We start from the raw sequence: 24072 nt of genomic DNA, 5'->3' as shown, positions 1-24072 counted from the left end.
TATGTTTACCTAACATTATATGATGTAGAACAATTTCAAAATTATTGAAGAAAACACATAGGGGAATCCAAACGTTGCATCATATGTCATATCTACCATAGTATTCCCCACAGTCAGATTTGAAAACCTTAATTTTCTTCCTAGTTGAAGTTCAACTTTAACTTTCAAAGACTAAATGTCTAGAGGCCAAAACTTCTCATAATTTAAATATAGAGGAATCATCTATGAATATAATAAAATACATTTGTTCATTCCATGAATCCATAAGGAATAAAACACAAATATATGTATGTATTAGTTTTGAGACATCCTTAGTTCTTTTAGCACCTGAATTCCATTTTGTTTGTTTATTTTCCCTTTATATACTCAATGTAGACTATAAGCTCCAACAATATAAAGGATTCAGAATTTCCTATAACACAAGCATCCAAATTCTCTATTAAGATATATGACTTAAGTGTTTATGTTATAAAGTGACAAAATTCTCATTTAATTTTAAGTTTTGTACCACCCAAAATTGTTTATAATAGGAACACTCATTATCCATAAAAGAACTCATAACTTGCAACATTTGAATAACGAGAGAAACTAACTTTATTATTTCTAATTGAACAAGAATAACTCAATTTGTCCAAATTAGAAATAAAGTTTGGTTTAATGAACAACTCAATATATGTCTCAACCAAATTCAAATGAAATTTGATCTTTTAAAGCAACATAAAAGTTTCTATAGCTTCAACTGCAACTTTATGTCATCGCCCACATAAATGAGTCTTTCATTATCACTTGGCGGATGACTCCATAGGTAGCATTGTATAGACATGCTTAGTTGAGTAGTAGAACCAAAATTTACCCACTAGCATCCTTCGGTATAAAATTAAATTAACTTTAAAACAAACAAAAATGAGAAGTTTATAATTTTTCGCACACTAAATAGTGTAATTAGGACATCTTTTTATAATTTTTTATGCCTCATCCTACAAAAATAAAAAGAAAATTTCTTATCTTGTTCTCTTGTTTCTTCTCTAGAAAATAAATAAATAAATAAATATGCAATATCCTCAACTCTCAACTGACTCTTTTCAAACTCTAAATTTTATACATGCAGCTTTGGGATTCAAATAATATGAGTAATTTAAATCGTAGTAGTAGTAGTAGCAACAACAACAATTAAAGAAAAGAACAATGAACATACAATGCACAAATGATCTTTATTGTAAATTTCAAGATCCAAACAAAATACCTAGCACACCAATAATCCTCAATTTTTGGATTGAAAAAGATTAATTACAAGTGGTACTCTCAACGCATTGATCAAACATTGGTGATAAGTCCTGTCAGGTTATCTTTGGACACTCCATTGCTCACATGGACAACTTAATATAACGATTACTCTGGTTAAATAATGATTGCTTTTTAACATTTCATTATTCACATGAAAATTAATCTGATAATAATTCCTGTCAAATAATGATTGTCTTTGGACATTTCATTATTCACATGAATAATCACACTATTTATCATCACCACATGTTTATCATCACAAACATGTAATTATGCTGTCAAATTGTGTCTTTCTTTGGGCCGAGCACAATTCATATGAATAATTTCATGCAACATCTATGTAAATTCAATCAAATCAACTTATGCAACAGAGGTTACTTGGGCAACATGTTGTTTCAATCAATTTAACAAAAAATACAAGATAATTTAATATAATAAATTGGAGGTTTTAAAAGTACACAATTTTCACATATAATCAAGTATGTTATATAAAAATATATATAACAAGTCGTGTAAACATTTTGCAAAACAGACCCATCACAAAATACCTAGCACAACATTAATTTTTAGTCTTTGGACAGATAAATTAATTTTTAATTGATACTCTCAATGTAATGATCAAATATTGACAATAAATTCTGTCAAATAATAACATTTCTTTGGACCGACTATTATCCACATGAAAACATCTTATAATTATCACACATTTATCATCACAAGTATACTATTATTTGGTCAAATTGCGTCTTTCTTTGGACCGGACACAATTCGCATATATAATTTCATAATAATATCCACATAATTTTAATCAAATTAATTTTCACAATAGGGATTATTTTAGCAATATATCGTGTCAATAAATTTAATCAAAAAAATTACTTGATATGCAAATAAATGGGAAAGATATGTTACTATTAATTTTACACCTAATCATGATAGCAAAAAAAGATATATAAAACATTAATTACAACAAGTACATACCATATCCTTAAATTATATTTAACATTATCATTGATTTATACTTAAAATACAACAAGTAAAATCACATCCGTAAATAACACTATCACAAATTCAAGAAAGGAATTAAAAAAATAAATAAATAATGTATTAATTCCTGAAAGAAAACTTTACGGATAACCAAAGAAAAAAAAATATGTGAAAAATAAATAATATAATTCACAAAAAAAATTGCCTTATTTCCTTAATCCCGTAAAGACATTGGAAAGCCAAGATGGTCATGGACAATGAACTCTTCAAGAGCGACACGAGCATCCCAGAAAACATAGAACACTAAGGACATAAGCATAAAAAAATAGGTGGTGATTGGTGCCATCTTAATTTGATGAAATTGAGGAATGAGGAACTTCCTTTAACTTTGATGTGGATGCAAGAGTAGAGTGAAATTACTCTAACATGTTTAAATGCTTCAAAATAATGGGTAAAGTACATTGTTAACAAGAGGTCATCAACGAAAATTTCCAGCGCAAATGCTAGAGCCATCACATCCAAAAATCCAAAAGTGGTAAAAAAACAAAAAGAAAAAAGACACAGCACACACCAAAAGCAATAGCTTTACTTCAAGCTACACCTTCTTGCTTATTATTGCTTAAGTGCCACCATGCATTTGGTTTTTATATTTATCCCGAATAAAATCCCAAAATAAAAGTAGGGTTCATGTATCAAAGCAACATAGGTATAAGACAAACCAAACAACTTTAATTTCAAATAATCTAACAGTAACCTGGCTCGGATACCAATTGTTGGAATTTTAGGGTATTCTTATAAAATATCGATAACCACAGGTTCCTGGATCGGAACCAGACTCTGATACCACTTGTTGGAATTTTAAGAGATCCTTATAAAATACCAATAACCACCAGGAATACATTACGTCAGATTATCAAGAAGAGTTTTAGGAATATCTAGATTCATAATGATTGATAAAAAAACTCAGCGAAATCTAGAGAACAGTCACAAACAATTGGTTTAATGACCTTCCTCAACCAAATCTCATTATTCCTTATGGGACCTTCATTTTATCTTTAGATGGGAAGAGGAAAAAATGTTTCTTGATTTGATGTATTGGAGACCATAAGTGTGCCTCAAGTTTTAAACCTATTAGGGTTCTCATTATCCCCTAATGGGCCAAACTGATTTCCGCTCAATATGCTCATATCAATTTTCTGTTGATAGTCTAATAGGCTCACCGATCACTTATATTTAGCCCATAAAAATGTAAATAATTAATATAAATGTTATAATATAATATCTAACCCACATAGAGGTGTTCGCAGGCCGGTTCAAACCGGTTTTGATCAAATTTAGGATCCAACCTAATCAAATTTGATCGATTTGGTTTTCACAATTTTTATAACCCAACCTAACCCATTCATGAACGGTTTGGTTTGATTCAGGTCAACAGATTACCCATTTAAATTTGTTTTTTTTTCTTAGAGCTACTATTTTATATCATAATTCTTTCAAATATCCAATACAATTAACACAATATTATCAAATGTCTGAAAGTAGTAAAATTGATTCATTTAACACCATCAACATAATATTCTAAAATAGACTAATACATATTAAAACAAAATATTCTTCAACGAGATTCAATAATCTGAAACACAACTATTTTCTATATACTAATTTCTTGCAACTAGATTAGCTACAATCACATTTGTTGCAATCAAATTTGTTGAAACAAATGAACAAAATATGATCCGTTAATATTATAAACATGGTAGAAAAAATAAATATGAAAAAAAGGTGAAACAAATAACAATAAACCTGAAAGTAATACTTTAAGAAGTTTCAACACTAGTAGTCCCAATACTCACAGTATTTAAAGTCAAACCGAACAACGTAACTCTAAAAATTTAAGCATAACCCTGTTAGCACAAAAATTAATTGATATTTTATATAAATATAAAAAATGAAATAAGACATTACAAACCTGATTCAATCTTTTCTGCTTCATTTATTTCAACTTGCAAATCATTAACATTTTGCTTAGTAGATCTAAGCCAATTTTGGGCACAAATGAGAGCTTTAATAGTAGTAGAACTCAAGGAACTATGAAATGAATATAGAATTCTACCTCCTGTACTAATTACAGACTCAAATGATACAATAGATACAAGAATAGCCAATATATCTCTGGCCATATAGGAAATAATATAATATTTGAATGCTTTCAATTTCCACCAATTCAAAATGTCAAACTCAGCGTGGTCATCTTCAACATCATCCTCTAAATACCTATCTAACTCATTTTTTTGCACCACACCCTGTTTTTTCTTTATTTTCATTCTAAATTCATCATCCTAATAATCACCTTTATCACCTTTGTCATCATTATGTTGTGAGACCATATTTGAAGTCAATGTACTAGAATTGGCTGAATTGCTACTAGAATGAGAAATGAGATGCTCTAGTACATATTGTTGAATCAGTTTGTGAATGAGGTCTTTCAATTTTTTCATCATGTCCATGCTTTTCTCAACACCGTACATATGATTAAAATAAAATTGAATGAACTCACATTTATAATGGGGATAAAGAAAAATAGCAACAAGCAAAAGGTAGTTAATTCCACCATTTTTTCAATATTTGTTAAACTTTAACTGCATATTTCTTGTCATCCTTTGTATCACTAAGTTATCACTATGCCTCCACTTATTTAGTGATTTTCGAATACTAACCAACTTCTTAAAAAAAGTGTTAGCAGTAATATGCAATGACCCAGAAAAAGATAGAGTTGCATCATAGAAAGCCTTCAAAAAGCTAATAAAAACACGAGCACATTGTCAATCAATCTCTTTGGGACATCCTTCCCCTTCATTAGATATGAGATTTAACACATATGCATCCTCAACATACTCATAATGATAAAATGCATGCTCATATTTTTTAGCAACATCTAACATCAAATAAGTAGAGTTCCACCTAGTGGGTACATCAAGTATTAACATGACCTTAATGAATACACTTACTTCTTCAGCACACCTCTTAAAACTTGCAAATCTACTTGGAGAAGACTTCACAAACTTACATGTAGCTCTTATTTTTCTAATGGATAGGTCAATTTCTTTCAATCCATCACTAACAATTAAATTCAAAATATGAGCAGAACATCGCTTATGCATGAACTATCCATTCAACAAAGTATGCCCATTCCAAAATTCAATGTTCTAGCTAAATATGAAATAACCAAGTTATTAGAACTTGCATTATCCAATGTTACACAACAAACTTTTGAAATCTCCATTTCTTTTAAACAATTCTCTAGGGTTATCCTTATGGTTTCACCTTTATGGTAACAAAATTTCAATATTTTTTTATTCAACTCCCACCTTTGTCAATGTAATGAGTTGTCACTTACATGTAATTCATATTTTGAATTGACGTTCAAGTATCCATAGTAAGTGAAACCATTTGTTTATTTGCAGACAACACATACTTCAACTTCTCATTTTCATTATTAAACACATGCATGCAATATCTAGCAATAGTGACACGAGAAGGAATTTTAAATTTAGGATGAGCATCTTCCATGAACTTCCTAAACCCTTCATTTTAAACAAACTTAAAGGCAAGTTCATCAATAATTATCACCTTCATTTCAAAAACAATTGTCTTTTGCTTTTTATCAACCTGTCTGTGTGGGTTTTTATTACATTGTTGGAACACATGTCTTCTCAAGTTAAAGGTTCAATATATAGAACAAGTTGCTGCATATGATGCATTACAGTACTTACAATAAGCCCTACCGGGTTCGTGTAAATTAGAAAAAATAACCAAATTTTATATGGGCATCAAACAGATCAACAACAAATATGAATCTCAATAATCTAACCATAATAGTTTTAATAATATTTATAAAAATAAGTGACACATACAACACACAATCAAAAAATGAATGGTATATAAAAAGAGTTGTTGATTATGTTGGTTGGTGAAGAAAATTAGAGAGTCGAAAGTGAAAGTAAAGAAGCATGAAACATGGTTTGTTGTGAAGTAAAGGAATTGTTACATGCTGACTGAGAAACAAAGTGGCATGACAACATAACACGGGTTCTCCTTTCAGTCCAGGTTGGATGATTTTTATAATTATTCAAAAATTAGGTTAAATTCAAATTTTATCCCTATATATGAAAAAAAGAGTTTTTGATTTTATCCCAACACGAGAAAATCTTTTAAAATTAGTTCTTGTTATATATAAAGAAAAAATAAGATAATAATTAGATCAATTTTATGAGTTATTTTTTAACGAAAGTATTTTTTATTTTAAAAAAAAATCAACTACATTTTTTTATGGATTTTTCTTATCTCTTTCTATCCTTTCCATTTTTTTAAAGTTTAATTTCAATATATTTTTTTTTAAATTTATCAATTGTTAAAATTAATCTTATATCACAATATAAGTTATTTATCATAAATTTTAATTATATAATTTTTTTTTATCACAACGTGTTGTTGGCTTCTTGTGGGGACGAAGTGATTTATTCCCCAACTTATTAAATTGTTACTATTTTATTAAAAGTACTCGAGGAAATAATGTATCACCACACCTTTTGTCTAATTATTTTTTTAGTTTTTAATATATATATATATAAAATAAAATTTATATTTTAATTACGAGTTCATGGATCGACTCAATAGGTTAATGAATCTATAAATTTAAACCCGTAACTCAACCCGCACATGAATGATTTTGATCGATTCGATTCAATTTTGACCCAATCCAAATCATTTGGATCAGTTTGGATCAGTTCGAATTTGTGGATGACTCATATTCATGCATAAATCTACATTAATTAATTACTTAGTTAATTATGAATTATAAAATTCCTAACATTTATTTCACCCATCACTCATTAACAATCCCTTGAGATAGATCAATTAGTGTTAACATGAAAAAATCCAAAGCCTGAACAACCTTGAGAAAATTTTTAAACTATGAGTAATAAAAGTTGAATAACATGCATGTGCATCACTAAGATCAATCACAAGGTGATTTTGAATTTTATTTTTTAATCTAATAGGACTATTGAATAGGATAGACATTGATCCGACTTGAAACTAGTTTCTTCTTTACTTTTTGGATTCAATTTGTAAATCCAACTCTTGCCTTGCTTGTGTTTGTTTGAGTTTTTAGCAACAATGAAATATTTTGCTTATAAAAAAAATATTATATAAGAAGACATGAAATTAGCTATTAAATATTGTTTTTTATTAGTTTTAATTTTCTTTATCTTTTTCACTAACTTTTTATAATTTTCAATATTTTCTAATTTTTTTAAATGTTTTATAATCTTATAAATCTATAAAAAAATTAAATCTTATGAATTTATTATATTGTATAAATTCATTAAAATTTAAATTAAATTCTAAGCCATGTCCAAGATTCCCCACCACGTTGGAATTCGCATCGAAGCTGTGGTGGATTTTGTGGTCATTAAAGCCGACAAGGGTACTTGTTAGTTCCTTTGATATAGTGCTAGGATTTTGGATCAAATCGAAGAACTAGAAATGTAGAAGAGAATCCAAAACAAGAAGAGATTCTAATATTATTGAGGAAGAATGTAGAGGATTACAAGGATATTGGAAATTTCCAAAACGTACCTGAGCCTTCACAACAACTTGCTATATATAGCCAATTGTTACTAACTACCTCCTAACAAACTTCCCACTTGGAAATCCTAACAGAATTAACTACCTAATGACACGTGTCACTACAAACTAACTCCCTCAGCCTCCTATTATCATCTAATTTGCAATCTAATTGCAGATTGCAGTAATGATCCTGCATTAATTCCTCCCTCTCAAGCAAATCCTTGACCTCAAGGATTGAATTCTAGAAACTTTTTCTTTAGATCATAGTAAAATTCCCATGTGGCATCCTCTGGAAGCTGATGTTTCCACTTTATGAGCACTTTTGTCGCCGCCTTGTTGCCTCTTTTACTGTCATCCTATCGAGTATAACCTCAAGCTCCTTGTGACTGATTTCTTCATCAGTACTTGGACAATTAACAGATGTTGATGCCTCCCCTATAAACTTCTTGAGTTGGGAGATATGGAAAACATTGTGGATCAAAGAATTAGGCGGAAGTTGTACCTTGTAAGCCACTACACCAATCTGATCAAGGACAAGATAAGGACTATAGTATTTAGGGGCCAATTTAGCATTGCTTCTGAAAGCTATAGAGACCTGTCTATAAGGATGTAGCTTTACATAAACCAAATCTCCAATCTACAACTTTCGATTAGATCTATGTTTATCTGCTAGTAGTTTCATCCTGTCCTGAGCCCTTCTCAAGTGAAACTTCACCAATTTAAGCATTTCCTCCCTCTTCTGCAAACTTTTATCAACCAAGTCAACCTTAGATTCACCAAGCAGATAGGGAAGGTAAGCAGGTGGGACTTGTCCATACACTATTTCATAGGGGTTGGCTTTAATTGAACTGTGGTAGGTTGTGCTGTACCACCACTCAGCTAAGGGAAGCCTCTTAGACCATTGTTTAGGATTGTCAGAACACATACATCTCAAGTAAGTTTCCAAGCACCTATTAACCACTTCAGACTACCCATCTGTTTGTGGATGATAGGCAGTAGACAGCTGGACTTGCACGCCTTGGTAGGCCATAAACTCTTGCCAAAATCGGCTAACAAAGATAGAATCCATGTCACTTGTAATAGAGTCAAGAAACCCATGCAATTTTAAGACATTGTCCATGAAACATTGAACTACATCAGCATCAGAATAAGGATGATGAAGAGCCATGAAGTGTGTAGCCTTACTCAGTCTATCCACCACCACAAAAGTAAATTGTTTGCCCCCTGAGTCAAGAAGTCCTTCAATGAAATCCATTGTAATGTGTTGCCATACATGCTCAGGTATAGGTAAAGGTTGCAGCAGTCCAAGATATGCAGCAGAGTCATATTTGCACCTTTGACAAGAACTGCACTAATGAATGAACATCTTAACATCCTTGGATATTCCTTTCCAAAAGACAACTGCCTTGACCCCTTGCAAGGTTGCATCTATACCAGAGTGGCCTCCACAAGCTGAAGAATGTAACCACTTCAGAATATCTTTCCTTAATTCCAAATCTTTACCAATTACTAACCTTCTTTTCCTCATCAATTCCCCCCTTACCCAGGAAAAGTGTTTATGGGAGTTTGAATCACTTTGCAACTCAGAAATTAGCTTTTGAACATCTAGATCAGACTGCCAAGAAGCTTTAATTCTGATGAGCATATCTGATTCAAGTTGAACCACAAAAACAACATTACACTCAACTAAAATTCCTCGAAACAATGCATCAGCCACCAAATTTTCTTGACCCTGCTTGTATTCTATGCAAAAATAAAATTCCATGAGTTTTACTAACCATTTCTATTGGAATGCTATAGCTAACCTCTAATCCAAAATATACTTGAGGCTCCTATGATCAGTTCTGATTACAAACTTCTTAGGTAACAAATAATGTCTCCACTTTTGCACTACAAAGACAATAGCTAGCAATTCCTTCTCATAAGTGGATAGGGACTGTTGCTGCACATTCAAGCTCCTGCTGATGAAGGCTATGGGATGATTGTCCTGCATCAAGATAGCTCTAATACTTGTACCTGAGGCATCTGTTTCTACTACAAATTCCTTATCAAAATTAGGTAGAGCAAGGACAGGTGTTGAGACTAATAGATCCTTCAATTTCTAGAAGGCTAACTTAGCTTCTTGAGTCCAGCAGAAGTTATCCTTCTTAAGCATGTCATTATGGGGCTTTGCCACACTTCCATACCGAAACACAAACCTTCTATAGTACCCTGCAAGCCCAAGAAATCCCCTCAGCTGCTTCAAGGATTGGGGCAGAGGCCAATGTTTAACTGTTTCAACTTTTGCTAGATCAGTTGCAACACCCTCACCTGAAATGAAATGACCCGGATATTCCACTCTAGCTACAACAAAGTAGCATTTAGACCTCTTTGCAAACAATGAATTAGACCTCATTGTAGAAAAGACAGTATGTAAGTGAGACACATGGTCTTCTAATGACTTACTATAGATGAGAATATCATAAAAAATACAAGCAGAAACTTCCTTAGATATTCTTGAAACACAGCATTCATAAGACCTTGAAATGTAGTTGGTGCATTTGTTAAACCAAAGGGCAAAACTAGGTATTCAAAGTGACCTGCATGAGTCTTAAATGTTTTTTTGTGCACATCATTTTCATCCATTCTCACCTGGTTGTAGCCAGATCTTAGGTCTACCTTAGAGAACCACTTGGAACCATGAAACTCATCTAGAAGATCATTCACAAGAGGGATTGGGAATCTATTCTTCACTGTAGCCTTATTCAACTCCCTATAATCCACACAAAGCCTCCAGCTGCCATCTTTTTCCCCCACTAATACAACTGGGCTAGAATAGGGACTGTTACTGTTTTGTATTATGCCTGAGTGCAGATACTCCTTGACCAGACCATCAATGATGTCTTTCTAGTGTTTAGCATATCTATATGGCCTTTTATTTACAGGAACAATGCTTGAGACTAGAGGAATCTTGTGATCATGGGCAGGCCTAACAGAAGGTAGATTGGCAGGTTCCTGGAAAATATCATCAAAACTGCATAACAATTCTACAACACTAGTAGGAACGACAGATGCAGGTGCATGAGTAGTAAGTGAATTCAACAATAAGTCTTTTTCTCCCTTACACAACTACAACATAGAAATGTGCACACCCGAAGAAAGTGCCTTGCGTAATTGCTACTTCTTCACTGTTTTCAGCTTAGCATTAGAAGCCCCTCTCAGCACATGTCTCCTTCCTTGCATAACAAACTATATAGTCAGCTTACCAAAGTTCCAAGTAATGTCACCCAAAGTTACCAACCACTCCACCCCAAGCACTAAATCACAACAACCTAGGGGCAACAACATTATACCATATGAGAAACTGGTATTCTGAATCACCCATGTAAAACTCTTAACCACATTCGAAATTTGTACCTTATTTCCATCAACCACAACTACATTTAAAGAGGGAATCACTTCAATTCTGCATCCTAATTTCTTGGCCACATGTGCATCCAAGAAGTTGTGTGTACTGCCACTGTCAATAAGGATATGAAGGGGTTTCTTTTTGTAATAACCAGTGACTCGTATTGTTCTAAAACTAGTAGTTCCAGTTAGAGCATTTACTGATATTAGTGGTTCACTAGCTGAAGAGACATTCAACTCCTCCCTCACTCACAACATCTTCCCCTTCTGAATCTAAATTATCATCAACCTTCATAACATGTATCTGCAATTTCTTGTGTGTCAAACTATGCTCTGGTGTAAAGGGCTCATAAAAAAAATAGTAAAACCCCTTTGCTCTTCTTCCACTCATATAGGTAGATGTAAGATTTCTTGTAGTTTATGTTTTGGGCTTAGATGTTTCAGTAGGGTTACAAGGGAGGTTTCGAGAAGTGACTGGTCTTGGCTGATTTTAAAAATAGTTTTCGTTGGGGGTTAGCCATAATAGCAGATTCATACATTTTGGCTAAAGAAAAGCCTTCCTAATTGAATCTGGATGGAACATCCTCGCCATCATTTGCACATCCTGTTTGAGCCCTCCCAAGAAACAACTCAATTGATGTTCCTCAGCCAGTTCCACTCTTAAGACAATTGCATCAAATTGTTCATGAAATTCAATCACAGATCCTTTCTGCCTTAACCTCATCAACTTCGCCATAGGATCCTCACAGACTTCACCAAATCTATCCAATAAAATTTGGGAATAATCCTTCCAAGAAGGCAAATTTCTCAATCCCACTGTTCTAACATAAGCACTATGCCATTGCAATGCTTTTCCCTTGAAATGTACCACAACCAACCTAACTTTGAAATCTTTTGGAGTATTATCCACCGAAAAAAAAGTCTCACACTGAACCAACCAATTCTTAATCCCATCGCCATTAAACCTAGGGAAATCCAGTCTTGCAAGACGTGTATAACAAGAATAGGTAGAAGATTTCCCACCGCGCGTCGCAATTCCCGTGTTGAAAGAAGGTGAATGCCCCACTGCCTTTTGTTGTAGAAGTTCATTGATGTCTTCACAGAGCATTTGCCATAACAAACTCACAAGTTTCAAGAACCTCTCATCCAACTTCAAGCTTAAACGTTCTTCTGCTTCGCGAAAAAGGGACTGATTTCTGGTGTTTTCTACCATTTCGAGATGAATCTGGAAGGTGCCAAGCTGATACCAATTGATATAGTGCTAGGATTTTGGATCAAATCAAAGAACTAGAAATGAAGTAATGATCCTGCATCATCCTTCCTCAGATTAAAAAGCAACTGATTCAAGACTCGCCCTCAACTCGGACACCAACTCAACCACCTTATGTACGTGCTCACTGTCCCCCCTCTCATTTTGATTTTTCATCTCTTTCTCAGTATAGAACTTCAAGTTCAATCTTGCTCATGTGTGTGTTAGAACTAAAGAAAATCAGAATCAGAAAACATCTTTTTTCGTTTTTAGCCTCATGTTTGTTGAGAACGAAATTGGGTCATTTCGGAATTCTGAAACTCAGAACAATCTTTGAAGAATTCTTGAGTGTTGGAAATAATCCAAGTCCCACATTGGCTAAAATTAATCCCACATTAGAATATATAAGTGAGGGCCAACCTTCACCCCTTGAGCTAGCTTTTGGGGTTGAGTTAGGCCCAAACTCACATTCTAAGATGGTATTAGAGCAGGTTCTGATCACGCTTCCGCTAGTCCTCGCTTTGTGGTGACAAACACCCACCATTTGTTGTTCACGCCCCGAGCCTGGAAGTGCTTGGCGTGATGGGGTGTGTTGGAAATAATCCAAGTCCCACATCGACTAACAATACAACCATATTAGACTTTATAAGTGAGAGGCAACCCTCACCCCTTGAGCTAGCTTTTAGGGTTGAGTTAGGCCTCTCAAATTCACTTTCTAAGATGGTATCAGAGCCAGTTCTAATCCTGGGGCCACGCTTCCGCTAGTCCTCACTTTGTGGTGACAAACACCCACCATTTATTGTTCACGCCCCGAGCCTAGGAAGTGCTTGGCGTGAGGAGGTGTGTTGGAAATAATTCAAGTTCAACATCGGCTAAAAGTAATCCCACATTAGAATATATAAGTGAGGAGCAATGATAAAATATATGATACGATATTCTATCAATATTCTTAGCCTAGCTAATCAGTTTCTATTTGATAGAATATATTATCAGAATATATGATAAGATATTCTATCATTATTCTTAGCCTAATTTTATGCTTGTAATCCTTTATATAAGCTAATGATGCTTAATAAAAGGGGAGAGGAAAATATTATTTCCCTCACCCAAGCCAATTGGTTTTAAGATGAAATCTAACATGGTATCAGAATAGATTCTGATCATGCTTCCACTAGCCCTTGCTTGTGGTGACAAGCACTCATCATTTGTTGTTCACGTGTGTTAGAAATAATTCAAGTACCACATCGGCTAAAAATACAACCATATAAGACTTTATAAGTGAGGGGCAACCCTCACCCCTTGAGCTAGCTTTTGGAGTTGACTTAGACCCAAACTCACATTCTAAGATAATATCAGAGAAGGTTCTGCCCCTGGTATGGTGGATAGTTCCGCTCTTCCGCTAGCCCTCGCTCTGTGGTGGCGAGCCTTGGCTCGAAGGGGCGTGTTGCGAGTCCCACATCGGGTGGTTAACAATCATAAGTTCCTGGGACCTCGTCGAAGTCCCACATCGGCTGCCTCACTCCTTGGAGTGCAGCTTATATACCTGTTGGACAACTTCACTTAATGCCAATTGGTTTTAAGATGAAATATAACATATTATAAACTCTAAGATTGAGTCATGCTCTAACATAAGATCAATCACTTCTTTTTCTTTTGGTTACTTGGTAGTTGGCTGGGTAGTTGGCTGAGGCTGGAGATTTTCATGAGTTTGAAAACACAGTTTCAGAGCTTGTCAAGTTTCTTGATTCTTTGTTGGATGCTGCCGTGACTGACCCAGATAGTGAAATGCAGAGAATGATGCATTTGAAGCTATCTCTGAGATCCATAGATATATTTGTTCTCCTTCTACTGACCAGGTGGGTTAGCTTTAACTTTTCAATCATGTTACACATTCAGGATTTTTAAGTATTCCATAATATAGACTTAGAAATTGGAAGGAAAAAAAATTGTATGTAAACAGGATTCCTTGCAGTTGGCGACTTGGAACCATAGGATGAAGATCATGACTCATATTTAAGCTCGGTATATCGGACTTGAAACACGCATATGAGATTTGTGTCATCCAATCTTCATCTAATGGTTACAATGTGTTGAGTGTGTGGATGCGTGGAAAAATTAACTGCACAGAATCCGGTTCCAGTGGTGGCATCTAGTTTGACTTTATACAATAACCTTTTATGGGACTAGAAATGAGAGATTAATGATTTTATGCTAAAACATGTTATTATTTAGATCAATAATCTTTCAAGCTCAAAGTTTAGTGTAAACAAGAGATATTGATAGCAAAACTAAGTGATGTATTGATTGTTTGGTGATGTGACAGGAAGTTGTTGATGCCCTTTCCTTTGAACTGCCAAAGGCTGTTTCAAAGTTTGTGGGGATTTCAAGTAGAATTTTGGACTTGACAATTAGCATCATCGATCAGTTTATTGTGAAATGTGTTTCAAGGGATATGCTCTCAATTCTCTGCAATGTGAGTTTGCCTTTATTTCAAGTAAGTGCATATTAGTACTTCAAAGATACACACAATATCATCTTAATCCTCCATTAACCAGTGAGCTACACTTGGATGGACACTGCCCCAAAACTGATGTGATAGACACAGCCAACCAGAAATTGCCAGAAAATATTATAAAAAATAAATTAAAAAAGAAAAATAATATTTCTTCTCTCACATTTTCTCTGGTCCAAACATCTCGTATTTCTCTCTCACGCAGCTCACGGCTAGCCATCCATCTCCTTCTTTCGTTGCCATATGGTTCTTTCGCACCTAATGGTGGCCTCCCTCTGAAATTAGTCATTCATAGATATACCTAACAATTTGGTCTTCCTGAACTGTTTTGAGATGAATTTATTTTTGTTGGTACATTTTGGGGGGAGGATAATGGAGTCCGGGGGGGGGGGGCGCATGTTGATGGTCCTACAATAATTTTGATTTTTGGAGTACTAGCTCACGTGATATATATCATGCCTTAATCGTTTGCCCATGAAGTTATAGTACTGCATTTAAGAGTGTTTGCTTTTATCTGAATTGCAGCTTTGATTAGTTTATTTCTTGTCCAGAGATCATTAAGAATTCTTGTTTTTGATATCTTGGTAGGTTATCAACCTTGAGATTGTTTTACAAAATTTTGGAATTCAGTGTAATAGCGGTTTAAGAAATCAATTTTGGAAAACTGGTTAAAAAAACTAATTTTGGAAAACTTTAATTGATTTATGCAGTAGATACATGGAATTATTTTTGGAAGTAAAACCATTCTCAATATTTCAACATAAATAATTTATTACTTCCATAGGTAGTTGCTTGGTCAGGAAAACTGTCATTTCATGTTATTCTATAATTTTCAAATTATCCAAGCTTTTAGCTCAACATAACCTACATACTATAGCCACAGAGTTGAAAAGCAGAAGTTGAAAAGAGAAAGAGAAAAGAACTTAGAAACCCTTGCCAATGGTGGTGTCCAAGACATCAAGAAGATCACCCTACCTGAAAATTTAATCTGAAATGAGGTGCATGCTGCATGGGAAGCTCACCTTCTGCAGATGACCCAATTTGGGTTTGGTCAAATTGCAGTTCCTCACACTTTCCAAGCAGAGACATGAAACATGACTGAAGAGAGGGAGAAGCAAATCTATACTTTATTTTAATTTTTGGTTCTATGCCGAGTCTCAAACTTGACTGGCTATGGTTTTTTATTTAATTTATTAATTTAATGATTATGTTTAGTATTTTAATGTGCTGGCAATTTTTCATTGGCTGTGTCTACCACGTCAGTTTTGGAGTAGTGTCCAGCCAAGTCTTTATCATAACCAGAGGCATCAAATTGGTCCTTCAGTGATAATTAACGGTTTCATCCTTTTAGGGACCAATTTGATGTCACTGTAAGAACCAAGTTAATAGCATAAATTGACGATTAAGGGCTGATTTGATGTATTTCTAAATGGAGGACCAACCTGATAACATGTATATCTTTGATGATCAAAATAGACATATTCTGCTCTCTTTAACAGAGGCTGCATGTTGTTTGTATCTTTGAATATCAGCTTACCACTTTGGTGGAGTTGAAGTAGGTTATTTGATTGAGTGAAATCATGCATGTAATGTTTAGTTACAATTAGATTATGTGGTACCTTTTGTTTATGCCCCCCTCCCCCCGTTAGCAATACTATTGTATTGACTATTGGATGCTTGTTGAACAAATCTCAAATTCTCAATATAGAATCCAATTAGTCAATAATGCAGAAGGCACAGGTTCCATAGAAACCTCCATATTTAGAGATATACCTAAATATCATTCCACATGATATATCCTTGGCTTGAGATACATTTCCTTCCACATTTATGACAATCCATCACTTAACCTTCACACAATGGCGGATGTACATAGGTAACTATGGGGGCAATGGCAATTGTCCCCACAAAGAAAGTTTTTTACATGAATATATTAAATAATTATTGTTTTTGTCCCAATAAAAAATAGATGTTGCTCCCATAAAATATTTTTTAAAAAGAAGAATGTAAAATATTATAAAAAATAAAAGAGAAAATAAATTGATATTGATTTTACCCACTTTATTCTTTTAAATTTGTAGAAGCATAAGTATTTTATTTTTTTAATCAGGAGATTGTGTGTTTTGAGAAAACTTATAATATTTTTCGTCTGAAAATATTATACACTATTTCTTTGGCCACACTAAAGAAATTTTCTGTATCTGCTACTGCCTTCACACCTCCTACGCAGTTGTATTTCTCACTTCATGCTAGACCTTGGTCCTGGCTTACTCTCAAATATTCACTTTTTGATGGTTCTATCCTAAAGAAAACTCAAATTTTCTCATAATCATATCATGGTTGTCATGCAAAGCACTACAAGTCAGTGACAGTGTGACATTTAATTTATTTATTTTTGGTTAATATATTGATCATATGCTTCTGTTAGTTTAATTGAACAGACATTAGGTTACTCAAGTAAGATCACCTAGGCTGCCAGTTACATTGTCCCTCCTTTATCAGGGCTCTCAAAGGGTAATGCATTGCAGTGGCCTTTTTAATCAATGGGTAGAATATAAAACTGTATTCTCTATTCAGCAAAAGAAAGATGGCAGCAATTGCCTTGTTAATTTGGGTGTAGTTTGGGTGAAGTGGCATGATCTGGACGAGAAAGAATTATATTGCTTTCTTTTGGTGAAAATTATATTTCTCTGAATGATGTTGAAGTAATTTTTGGATTTTGAGTGATGAGAAAGCATTGATGAAATCCAATTTTTTATGCAGTGAGTACTAAATGATTCATATTTTAAGACTGAACTTTTATATCTAATCACCAATAAAATTAAATAAAATAAATACTCTTAAGGTTCTTAGCTTCAGCTTGCTATTAAATCACCTAGTCTTGTTAGCTACTAGTTGCATTTCATATTTTATTAGGCTCATTTTTTATAGCATGGAGACCAATGAAGAAGAATCTATCTTACCACTTGAGCTATTATGTTAAAATTTAAGGTTATCTTTGTTGATGAAATGCAAAACCTAAATGCTAGTTTGGGCTGAGCAGATGTGTCTCACTTTATGTCCGTCAATGATTTGAAGCCACATTGCTTGAAGTTTTGTTTCATACTTATTTTGTCTTTTTCAGTCTTTATTTCCATTCAGAGGCGTCAGTTTGAGCAAGTAAAAGTAGCTGTTTCTATAATTCTTAATGTATTGAAGGCTGTCTTTGGGGTCAGAAGAAGCAGAACTTGAGACAGAGCTGTTGAGATTGCAAATTCTATATCTGAAGTTTGCAATAAATTGGTCCGTCAATTTTAAAACAATATCTTTTTCTTTGTTAGAAAAGCTTCCTGATTTATTTTCAATTATTTTGCTGATGGGTTTTTTTTTCTTTCCACTTTTACAATAGGAGAGGGGCGCAAAGGAGAAACTCTGAGCTCTTCTTGGTCTATACGTCCTGCAATGCATGGTAGATGTCTCTGTACTGCATTAAAACTTTATGATTATTCTTATTTGTATTTCTTTGCTAACTATTTTTTAGTAAAAATGGATTACCTTCGGTATTACAACTGTTACAAATTTCTTCATATTGTGGTTTATCATATCTCAGTATAGTAACAACTTATGATGTAGAGACTGTGGCTGGATCTGTGTTTGGAGGTAGTACTCTCAAGTTACTGAGTGTCTTCTGTTAATTTATATCAATGATAATGTAAGCACTATTTAGACTGCTTTATGTTCTTCTTTTACCCCCACCCGTTCAATTTTCCAGAAGATAAAGATCATTGTAATTGAATCCTTGCCTTTTCATTTATGCATTTCCCTTTCACTAAACCATCGAGCTCCATTTTTTTTTCCAGTGGATTAGGGGCATGACTTAGAGGAGGTTGCTCAAACTGCTAAAGAGAATTTGATTGCCATCAAGGATGAACTTCGTAATAACCAAACAAAAAGGTGGCAAGCAATAGGAACATTGAAGCATGTACTTTCCTTAGTAAAGCTACCATGGGAGTTAAAGAAACATGCTATCAAGTATCAACTTCTTGCTTTGCATCACAGACGAAGGTGCCTCCTGAAACTACAACGAGGAACATTCTGAATGGTCATCTTATTTGCCAAGTCTTTTCTCGGCTTTGCAGGTTGTATTCCCTGCAATTTGTGTCTTCTGTTTGTTTATCATCGCTCAATCTCTCTTTTTCAACGAAGAAGGAAAATGTTGATATATATATATATATATATTTCTCTTGTGGTTACTCATTAACTTTTCAGGTTGTAAAAATGGTTATCGTGTATGCCCCAGAGCCAGAACATAGAAAAAAAATCCTTTGCTGTGCTAAAAGGAGTGGGTTTCGAGTATCAGTAGCACCTCTTTTATAGTTATATATGCAATATGTGACGAGCATTTTCTGAAATTGAGATATATGATGTTTGTTAAACCACTTAATATCTTGGTAGTATTTTTCTTGAGATTTTTATTAGTACTATGTTCTGTTACTCAAACTAGGTACCTATGAAGCATGGACACACCAGTCCCTTGCCGTGTCTAGTGTCCGACACTAGTCCGTGTCGACACGACACCCGTACTACGTTCTATATTTTGGACATTACAGGTGTCCACGTGTCCGTGCCGTGTCCGGTGTCCGTGTCGGTGTTGGTGCTTCATAGCTAGGTACTTGCTGATATTCCAAATTCTCAAAGATTTGACATTTTGAAAGCATTGATTACAAATACTGACTCTTCCTCGATGGTAATCCCCTAAGTTACAATTTGTTTAGCTTTGTTCTTTATTTTGCTGTCAAAAGTTAAATCATCTAATGGGTGTCTTGCATCTCTTTGAAGATCGCTATTTTCATCGATCTTGCCAGGAAGGAAATGCACACAGCAATCTGCAGTAGTAGATCAATAGTAAAAGATGCCCCACCGATAGATAACAAATCATTTCTGGATACATCGTTTTGGAATACCGGGATCCTTGAGTTGGTGGAGTTGGTTCAAAGACCTCCACAGGGTGGACCTCCTTCCCTGCCTGAGCAGAGTGATGCGGTATTCTTCCTATTTCATGCGTTCTTTATAAATTTATCTATCTAGTTTTCTTGATATTTGAAGAAGAATTTGGCATTATTGTAGTTTCTTTGAGTTATGAACTGATTAAAAAAGTAATGGCATTATGTATTATGATCTACGGGTGTTGTCAGCCCTTGACCTATACAGATTTGTTTTGATGACAGAATCTGCAGGTATGTAGTAGCATCAACTAATCATCACTAAAACTAATTAAAAAAATGGGGAAAATTACATAACTAAAAAAATATATCCGATTTCAAGCAGTGGTTATTGAGTTAATGAACTACTTGAATGGTTGATTGTTCCTAAACAGGAATGCTTTTACCTAGAATTTTGATTTTGTAATTTTCCCTGAAAAATGTGAGATTATGTTACATCTTTGTTTGTGGTTTAATAATTTGTGGTTGCCAAACATGATCTAAATTGAAGTCTAATTCGGAAGATTTCACAATTTCATTGGTGGTAACAGAAAAGACAAACTACACTAGAGTGCTGTCAAGGAACAGTTTACTGAAGGCCTACAATGAATGGTTGCTTCCTTTGCGTACCTTAGTGACAGGCATAATGGCAGAGAGCAAGAGTGATTATGATTAGTTTGCTGTTGACACTGCATTGAACTTGTAGAAGAGAAGCTAAAGCAATCCACATAAGTTGCCCCATTAGCAAAAGGATTTTTGAAAAGAAGATGGTAAATGTTGTTTTAAGATCATCTAAAGCAAGGTTATTGAATTGCAATTCAAATCGTGAATCGTCCAGCCAGTTTTTGAATGGTGATTTATAAACTGTGTCGAATATTATGATTTAGAGACAATGAAAATAGCTTTTCCAATATAAATAATGTATAGTTTAAACTAGAAAATAACCATGAGTATCATGAAACAAATTCATAAGGGGCAATGAAGTTTGAACTTGATTTTATGCAAATTATTTAGGGGGTGTTTGCTTTCACGGGCATTGGCATTAAAAACCACATAAAAAAGGATGAAAATACACAGAAGCAACAAATGGTAGCTTCTCTCAGACGTGGATCAAGTTGGACGTGATGAGTTATCAAACACATTTAAATTTATGAATTTTATAAAATATTTTTGTAAACCGGCTCGAGTAAGATAATTTCCACCTATGGTCTATCAAAAAGATTGCCCACTTCATTTTTATGCATATAGTCTAGCTGCACGGATTTTGGCATTATGATTGTGTATTACATCACTTCTAATTTTTTGCATCCCTTGTATTGTTTCTCAATGGTTGAATCATCTTGATCGTTTGACTTTTTGTAATTTTACTGATTCTTGTATTATTTTTTTACCCACATTTCAATTTGTTGATCAATTTAAGTTGTATAATCTGTGTTCTTTTCATTACTCCCTACTATAGCAGTTTTATTCTAATAGTATTATTATTTATCGAGGTGATGTGGTTTTGTACTATGATATTGATCGATTTTGAAAATTGTTCCTCTTTTATTGACTCGAGAAGTATAGAGATGGGGATGGAACTTGTAAAAGCTACTACCTAATACTTAAGATGGTATCCCTACAGATTAATAATGTATCAAATATGGGAACTCATAATATTCAACGAGGTAGGAGCATGACTCAAAACATCTTTTTGTCGGATCTTGGCTATAGAAGGAATCTATTTAACCTTTTAATTGGATATTGAATCCTATAAACACATTGGGACAATCATTGATGTTGAATTTATTTCTTCAATCTAGTTATTCGTAGTAAATTTAGTCTAATCATTTTACTTCTCCACTAGTTTGTAAATTTTTTTTACCAAATAAATTTAAAATCTTAAACGGGTGAAATTATTTTCTTAAAATTATAAATTAATTCACATTTTATCTATTTTAGTGACAGATTTTTGCATTAAACAAAATGTTATGTGTGTTACTTGTCCAATCTTCAAGTGTCAACTATAAGCATGTACGTTGAACATCTTTCACAACAAAAAGGGCACTCTTGTAAAAAACTGTAAAATTATATTATTCATACAATATATTTTTACAATACTTTTTATGGCACTAACTTTTGTCTCTGCCTTACATTATTTATCTTATCTCACACTTTTTTCCTTTCTTTTTATCCTTCTAATGATTAAATAAATTTGTGTACAATTTTATTGTACAAATATGATTTATAAAAAAATATATACACCAAGAATGCTACTAGGTGCACCCAGCACTTGTAGTGAAAAGGTCATAATGCCCCTCAGTTATTTTTTTAAAAAATAACCCTCGACTCTCTCTCTCCCGCCCCACATTTTTGCTTCTTCTTCCTGCGATTTTTTGCTTCTTCTTCCTCAGAGGTTTCTGCTTCTTCTTCATTCTTTGCGCTTCTTCTTCTTCACGTCCCCATCAATCAGCAGCACTTACAAGCCCTAATGAACCTCAGAGGATTTCTTCTTCTTCTTTGTTGAGGAGGTTGTTGCCATTGTTGTCGTGATTAGGAGGTTGTCGTGGTGCATTGAGGAGGCTTCCGCGAAGAGCAGCGCCGCCGTCCACCATCGAGGGAGCTTCGTCACCGTCCACCGTCGAGGTAAGCGTCGTGACCCTGTGCTTTTTCCACCATTGTTGCCGGTGATAGCGTAGAAGGTGATCTGAAAGTTCTTGTGTGTTTTACGGATCAAGTGATTCGTAAGCATGTTAAGGATCAAGTTGATCCGGAACATGCTTACGGATCACCTGATCTGTAAATTATCTTTGAGTAGTTTACGGATCAAGTGATTCGTAAGCATCTTCTGGATCAACTTGATTCGTAACATGCTTACGGATCACTTGATCCGTAAACTATGTTGGAGTAGTTTACGGATCAAGTGATCTGTAAGCATGTTACGGATCAAGTTGATCCGGAAGATGCTTATGGATCACTTGATCCGTAAACTACTCAAAGATAATTTACGGATCAGGTGATCTGGAACACTCACAGCTTCATTTTAAAAATTGTCAAATATTTGATACATTGTGAGTTTTTTTTTTCTAAATTAGGAATTTTGGTTATTAGGATCACCTGTGAATGTATGCTAAATATTTGATAAATAGTGTCATTTTGGAGAATATCAACTGTTTCAATTTGATTTATTGCAAATATGTAATTGCCTTTTATGTAATTGTCACTTAGAACTGAATGTGGTATCGAAAAACTGATTCAAACGCCCAGACAACCTCAGCAAATTAAGTTCAAAAGTAACATGATTAGAACAATCATGTCTGCATAAAACATTTTTAGTGAAATGTGGATAAATAGATAATTTTTTATATAAAAAAACAGCAAACAAAATATATATTATCAAGGTACCATGGGTACCCAAAAGCTGTTACAAATCCCTATCCATGTGAAATGCATTCCTTGTTAGATTTATTGATACCTGAAAACAGTATAAAGAAGCTCACATGCTATAGTCACATGTAAGTATGCCTTGGTATTTATAATAGCTATTCAACTTGCTAACTAAGAATGCTGAAGGGATAAAATAGTTAGTTAAGAATTATAGATTTTATGTTTGGCTTATGCCAAGAATTAGGGCATAGAATTAGAGTTCTAAATTCAATTACAATTCTATAGCTTAGATATTACATTAATTATAAATACCATTAAAATTTTATTTAACACTCTATTATATGGAGTTGGCTTGGGTTTGGGAGAAATTGATCCCAATACTATATCCATAACAACTTTTTATTTGCCATTCACCATCCATGCCCTGAAAAATAACTAAAACAGAATCAACTTCTTAAAGAACTTAAACTTGATCAAGTTAAAGCAATTGATATATTAGCATGAAATAATGTTTCTCAGGGTAGCAGAACTGTAACATCCCAATTTTTCGTAAATAAATTAAAAAAGCTTTTTAGTAAAAATAAATAAATAAATAAATATAGAGCAAATAATAGGCTGAGTATTCTAGGTATAAATAGTTATGTTAAGTTCGCTGCCTCCTTTTGGCCTCATTTTCGTTTTTCCTCTTCTCCTCT

General features: G+C 33.8%; 1 pseudogene; it reads left to right on the top strand.

Annotated features, from left to right (window-relative positions):
* The first annotated feature begins 13014 nt into the window (after positions 1 to 13014).
* LOC114383836 lies at positions 13015 to 20892 on the top strand (annotated as a pseudogene).
* Positions 20893 to 24072: the final 3180 nt, after the last annotated feature.

Source organism: Glycine soja, chromosome 14 (assembly GCF_004193775.1).
Source record: "Glycine soja cultivar W05 chromosome 14, ASM419377v2, whole genome shotgun sequence".
Classification (NCBI taxonomy): Eukaryota; Viridiplantae; Streptophyta; class Magnoliopsida; order Fabales; family Fabaceae; genus Glycine; species Glycine soja.
The sequence above is the reverse complement of the archived record's forward strand: the minus strand, read 5'-3'. Positions and strand labels throughout refer to the sequence as shown.